The 7148-nt window shown below is 37.0% G+C and overlaps 1 protein-coding gene across 1 annotated transcript in view; it reads right to left on the bottom strand.

Moving 5' to 3' along the window:
• LOC131962402 (ras-responsive element-binding protein 1-like) overlaps positions 1-5715 on the bottom strand; it is a 59142-nt gene extending 53427 nt beyond the window's left edge. Inside the window, exons 1-2 of the mRNA XM_059327401.1 lie at positions 5568-5715; positions 4807-5474 (exon numbers count right to left, since the gene is read on the bottom strand). The gene's annotated coding sequence lies outside the window, so the exon portion shown is untranslated. The remainder of the gene's footprint in view (positions 1-4806; positions 5475-5567) is intronic.
• Positions 5716-7148: the final 1433 nt, after the last annotated feature.

Genomic DNA, 7148 nt, shown 5'->3' on the forward strand with positions numbered 1-7148 from the left:
AGGATATTATAGGGATTAAAATCACTATAAATACATGTTTAATATCATATAATTGACTCAATTTGCTATAAATCCACTTTTAACCGTCACACAGAGACTTTAAACCCTGCATGGAGGCTTCAGGCTCCAGATACAGTCAGTATTTATGAGTATTAATGCAGTAAAGTGTAATAATAAGCAGAGAGAGAGAGAGAGAGGGAGAGTTCACCTCTGAGACAGCAGCTCATCATCTCCATCAATCATTGACCTGCAGCTGATCACTGACTGATAGGACCCACTGCTGCTGCTGCATCCTGCACAACCACCGCCAGACAAGAAAGAGGAGAAAAGTGGAAGAAAAGGGCAGAAAGTGGAGGCTCCAGCGCGCAGCGCGCCGCGACTTGATGTGTAAAATGGAAGTTAAAGCGGTGGATGATGTCGAAAGAGAGAAGAGGAGGGGGAGGAGGAGGAGGAGGAGGAGGAGGAGCAGGAGGATGCAACAGGCGTCACGTCGATGCTGCTGCTGCTGCTGCTGCGCGTAACCGGAGCCAGGGCGCAGAGGAAGGGGACCAAAGTCTCCAGAACCAGAACCAAAAGTCTCCAAACTTTACGCGCAGCGAGCGGCGGCGCGCCGCGGGCCGCCCCGGGGCCGCGCCGCGCCCCGCCGGACCCGGACCCGGGCTGTTTAGGGCTAAATATGTCTGGGCAAGGTCACGGCGGCAGCGTCGAGCTGGCGCAGGTTAGACACGGCCAGACCGGAAACGGAGCGGTGCGCCCTTCAAAGTAAAAACGCTCAAAATGGGGTCAGAGATGCTGGAGAGCAGCTGAAATGTGGCGTTTGGGAGGTTTAAAGTGCTTTAAAATGCTTTAAAATGCTTTAAAATTTAGATATATAATATGAAGTGAGAATATTTGTAATGTGAGAACCTTTTAATGTGATATTTAAGGGTCAAAATGTGTCAAAAACACATTTAAGTTATGAAAAAAAACACTCAAAATGGGGCCTAGAGATGCTGAAAAACACCTGAAATGTGGCGTTTGGGAGGTTAAAAGTGCTTTAAAGTCTAGATAGAACATGAAGTGATAATGTTTTTAATGTGAGAGCCTTTTAATGTGATATTTAAGGTTTAAAATGTGTTTAAATTCACCGAAGAGTGTCAAAAACACATTTGAGTTATGAAAAAACACTTGAAATGTGGCGTTTGGGAGATTTAAAGGGCTTTAAAATGCTTTAAAATTTAGATATAATATGAAGTGAGAATATTTGTAATGTGAGAGCCTTTTAATGTGATATTTAATGTGTTTAAATTCACCAAAGAGCGTCAAAACACATTTAAGTTATGAAACAATAAACCACAGCAGCTCTGCAAACATCCTCCTGAGAGACATTATAACAACACGTTTAACATGATATTTAAGGTTCAAAATGTGTTTAAATTCATATAAAACGCATCAAAAGTCGCTGTTTCATATGACATGATTGGAAAACTGAGACTAAATTTGCTATAAATTGACTTTTAACCGTCATAAAGAGACTTTAGAGCCGTGCAGGGTTCAGTGACTCAGTATTTATGACTATAAACGCACTAAAAGTTGAAATAAAAGGATAAAGGGAGAGCTGAGTGCATTTCCTCAGTGAAAAGCTTCATTATTGAACCCGTTAACGGATTAGATTCACTACACAGCGTCAAAAACACATTTAAGTTATGAAAAACCACCAGAGAAGCTCTGCAAACACACAAAACAACAACAAATAAACATTTAACATGAGATTTAGGGTTTAAATTCACTGTCAAGAGTCAAAAACTGAACAATAAAGCTGCTGTTTGGTGCTACAGACACACAAAATGTTCCTGTAGAAGTTTAAAATAAGCTAAAAACAACATGATGACGCCACAAACGTTCTCCTGAGTGAGATAAATACAACAACGAGCCAAAAATGACACTTTTAACACGAGATTTAAGCTTTAAAATGTGTTTTAAAGGCACCAAAAAGCTTCAAAAACACATTTAAGCTATCAAAAAATCATGCAAAAGCACGATTAAGTTGCAACAAATTTAAACAAACTTAAGAAAACTACAGAATCACATTAAACACCAAGTCTGCACGAAAAACTGCAGGAGTTGCAGATAAACGTCCATGTGACCACATGAAGAAGAATAAAGTGGATACAGATCCACAATAGTGGAATACTGGAGACAAAAACACAAAGAAAGTTCTGGAAACTTTCTCCTGAGAGTCAAAAATACAACAAAGAGCCAAAAAAATAAGCTTTTATCAGCAGATTTAAGGTTTAAAACACGTTTAAATGCACCGAAGAGCCTCAAGAACACGTTGAAGTTGTTAAAAAATACCAAAAAAAAGCAGAATAAATGAGAAATATTCAGATTATTCACAAACCAGCATCATGATGCAGTTATTCCTGCATCCTTTTGATGGATTTATTGCAATTAAATCACAAAAATGTGGTAATTTTGGGTTCATGCTGCAGAGAAACTCACCTCATTGAATCAGAATTAGTGGATCTGGAGCCTGTTGATGATATTTTACACTAGAAACGACTAGAAGCAGATAAAATGTGAATTTTAAGCATTTTAAGGTGACGTTTAAAGCATTTAAATGTATTTTTTTTTTTTACTAAATTGCAGTAAAATGTATTTTTTAAGTCAATAAAATGTTTTTTTTTTGCATTACAGTTTAATTTTTGGACTTTTTTTGGACTATTTCTGTATTAATTTGGACTTTTTAAGCATTAAAATGTGAATTTTAAGCCTTGAAAGATTCATTTGTGAAATGAAAACTTTCTAACTGTTGTTTTTGTCTCTAAATCCTGAAACTAACAACTTTAAATACGTTTATATTTATTATATTTCTGCACAAAACTGTTGAGTGTTTTCAGTCTGAACTCAGTTAGTTTAAAGTTTAGTGGCACCAGGATGGAAAAACATGAATAAAATACTGATAATTATCAGGAAAAGACGCAAATTTTCAACTTTTTGATGTTTCTGCATTCAAAAATGACTTAAATTTACAAAAATATTGTGCAATTAGTTATCTGTCAAACAAATAAATATTTCTGCAGTTGACTAGTTTAACTTACAATAAAATATAAATGCTAAAAATAATATTTTTTACTTTGTTTCCAATGCAACAAGTAACTGAGGTTGTCAAATAATAATAATAATAATAATAATCGTGCAGTAAAAAGGTTCAAAGTTTCACAAGTTCTCTGTTTGTTTGTTTGTTTGTTTGTTTGCATTTGCAAGAAAACAACAAAAACAAATATTCAAGTAAAGAACAAACAGTTTTTCCTTCAGAAGGAACAAAGTTTAGAGTTAAAAGGTGAAATAATTCACAAATTCTACGTTTGTTTTCTCTGCAGGTGCAAAGCAACAAAAAATAAAAATAAAGTGTTTACCTAAATTCTTTCTTTGAAGAACTAACTAAAGTTACTGTGTTAATGTGTAAAATCATAAAAGTAAAGTAGGTTATTCATTTACATGCATGTTAAATCATGAAATTCCATCTAAAACAAAATAAAAATACTCAACTAGGTGAGAGTTTTCCTTCGTTTTGTCCGCAACAACAACAACAACAACACATAACAGAAAGTCTCAAATAAAACCATATAATCACAATTTTAAGGATTTAAAGGCAAAGTAATCCTATTTTAGTTACTTAGTTACCTTTATAATGTAGAAAAAAAACGTTTGAGTTACTGAATATGTTAGTAACTCATGTTTATGTATATATATATATATATATATATATATATATTCAAATCATGAAATTCCAACTAAAACAAAACAAAAATACTCAACTCGGTGAGATTTTTCTTTCATTTTGTCCGCAACAACAACAACAACAACAACCACACAGAAACAGAGAATCTAACAGAAAATCTAAAATAAAACCATATAATCACAATTTTAAGGTTTAAAGGCAAAGTAATCCTATTTTAGTTACTTAGTTACCTTTATAATGTCGAAAAAAAACCTTTAAGTTACTGAATATGTTAGTAACTCATGTTTTTATATATATATATATATATATATATATATTTTTTTTTTTTTTTTTTTTTTTTTTTTCAAATCATGGAATTCCATCTAAAACAAATAAAAAATACTCAACTCGGTGAGATTTTTCTTTCGTTTTGTCCGCAACAACAACAACAACAACAACCACACTAAACAGAGAACCAACAGAAACCATCAACTTTTTTCTTCTACCGAAGATGAAACTTTGTGACATTCCAGCAGTGCAACAGGTGGTTTTATTGTGAAGGCGCGGACCGGAAGCGGCGTGTCCGCGTGCCGCCAGCTTGCCGCCTGTCTGGTAGCTTCACACATGGCCACTAGCAGCGAGCCTCCGACCAAAGTGCACCCGAGATATGATGCTCGGCTCCGGCGGCCCGCAGACTTTGAACCCCCCCACCTCCTCCTCCTCCTCCTCCTCCTCCACCTCCTCCTCCCTCCCCCGCGGGGGCAAAAACCTCCACATAGATCCCCCCGAGCCCCGCACTAAGGGGGCAAAGTTGCACCAACAAAACTAAAAAACACAAGCGAGTAAAAAGCGAGCAGTGGTCGGAGAGAAGGAGGTGCAGGAGGAGGTGAATGAGGAAGCGGCGGCTGGATTCCACCGCTTGGATGCGCATCAAACTAGGAAGCGACACACACACACACACACACACACCTCAGCAACAAAGTTGACTTTAGCAGCCGCCACGGCGACAAAGTTGCCCCCAAACATCGAGCGGAGCGCGAGCAGGGAGGAGGAGCAGCTCCGCTGAGGAGAAAGGAGGCGCAGAGAGAGACAGAGAGACTTACGGTGCTGGAGCTTGTTGGGGTTGGGCTGCTTGCGCCGAGACATCGTGGCGAGGAGGATGATGATGATGATGATGATGATGAAGGGCGGTGATGGTGGATGATAAAGAGGAGAGGGGGGTGAGGGGGGGATGATAGGAGAGGGAAAAAAAGAAAAGGGGAGAAAGAGAGAGAGAGAGAGAGAGAGGCTAAAGTTGCTCCGGAGAGGAGAGGAATCAAAATGGCGTTTCCGAAGGGATGTGCAAACTTGGACAAACTTTACTCCGGCTTCTCCTCCTCCTCCTCCTCCTCCTCTCCCTCCTCCCCCTCCTGCCTCCTCCACCTCCTCCTCTCTTCCTCTCTTCCTCTCTCCTCTCCCGGAGGAAAAAAATTTTTTTTAAAAAAGAGGAAAAAGCGTCGCGGAGCGGAAAGGAAAGGAGGCGTCGAAATGTTTTTAAATGTCTTTTTTAATTCCTCCCGTCAGCCCTCTCTCTCTCTCTCTCTCTCTCTCTCTCTCTCTCTCTCTCTCTCTCTCTCTCTCTCTCTCTCTAAACCTGATAAGTAAAGCTCATCACGTGTTGTCTCTCCAGTCTCCAAGGGGACGTGGCCACCAAGCATCTCTGTCTTTACGCACAGAAACCGGATTAGTGTCCCGGTGGTCCCGGTGTCGGCTCCGACCTGCGACCCCTCATCTGGAAACACACACACACACTTTGATCAACACTCCGAGCAACAAGTATCACTCTTAAACAGCAGCTGATGACTTCAAAGGGAACTTTACGCACCTTTTACGCGCTCTAAAGTGCGCCGCGGCGCAGCAAAAGTTGCTCCTTTTGCGTCTCGTTGCGCCAAAACGCGACGCGAACGTTTGTTTTTGTGGTTCCGCGGCGAGTTCGAGCTGCTGGAAGATAAGAAACCATCCGCTGCTGCAGCCACACTGGGGAGAGCAGACACACGCAACTCTCGCGAGGTTTGGATGTGGGGAAGAGGGGAGGAGAGGGAGATCTCGCGAGATTTGGGTTTAAAGAGGGGGGGTGCCAACCGAGGGGGGTGGAAGAAGCTGCTCCTGTTTCCAGGGAGGTGTCAGGAAGCTGAGGGCTTATTTTAGTTTTTTCTATACAGGCAACAAGTGGGTTAAAGTTTTTCACAATAAAGTTTAAAAAGAGCCATTTAAATATGTTATTTTAGGAGACAAATCTCCAAAACTGGAGACATTATTCAGCTTTATGTCTAAAATATTTAAATAATATTTAAGTTTATTACTTATGATGGTATATTAGGACCACATTTAGAAAAAAAACTGAGGATTTTATTATTTTTTTCTGAAGAGGCAACAAGTGGGTTAAAGTTTTTCACAATAAAATTTTAAATGAGGCATTTAAATAAATTATTTTGGGAGACAAATCTCCAAAACTAGAGACATTATTCAGCTTTATGTCTAAAATATTTAAATAATATTTAAGTTTATTACTTATGATAGTACATTAGGGCCACATTTAGAAAAAAAACGGAGGATTTATTTTTATTTTTTCTATAGAGGCAACAAGTGGGTTAAAGTTTTTCACAATAAAATTAAAAGCGAGGCATTTAAATTAATTATTGACATATGACACTCTTTAGATTTATGTCTAAAATTATTTAAATAATAATAAAATGTATTAGTTAAGATGGCGTATTAGGGCCACATTTAGAAATAAAATATTTATTTAAGAGATAAAGGTCGTTAATATTGAATTAATTACGAGAATAAACTAAAAAAATATTAAATTCATTGCGGATAATTTTCTTGTTTACACATAAAAGGTTTTTTAAATCAACTTTTCCATCCAAATCACCCTGTAAATAAATAAACATACTTTAGTTATGTGAGTGTGTGTGTGTTTAATTCTTTTTATATATTTTAAAAATAAATATATAATATTTAATTTTTTCTATAGAGGCAACAAGTGGTTTAAAGTTTTTCACAATAAACTTTAAAAATAGGCGTTTAAATGAATTATTTTGGGATATAAATCTCCAAAACTAGAGACATTCTTCAGCTTTATGTCTAAAATATTTAAATAATAATAAAGTTTATTTCTTACGTTGGTATATTAGGGCCATATTTAGAAAAAAAATATTTAATTACAAGATAAAAGTCGTAAATTTTGAATTAATTATGGAGAATTTTCTTGTTTACACATAAAAAGTTTTTGAAATCAACTTTGCATCCATATCAGCCTGTAAATAAATAAACATACTAAAGTTATGTGTCTGTGTGTTTAATCATTTTTACATATTTTAAAAATGACTCTTAATAAATATAATTTTTTTAATGTAAAATAATCCTTTTTCAGTTAATTAGTTACGTTTATAATGTTGAAAAT

This window comes from Centropristis striata, chromosome 23, assembly GCF_030273125.1.
Source record: "Centropristis striata isolate RG_2023a ecotype Rhode Island chromosome 23, C.striata_1.0, whole genome shotgun sequence".
In the NCBI taxonomy this organism is placed as follows: domain Eukaryota; kingdom Metazoa; phylum Chordata; class Actinopteri; order Perciformes; family Serranidae; genus Centropristis; species Centropristis striata.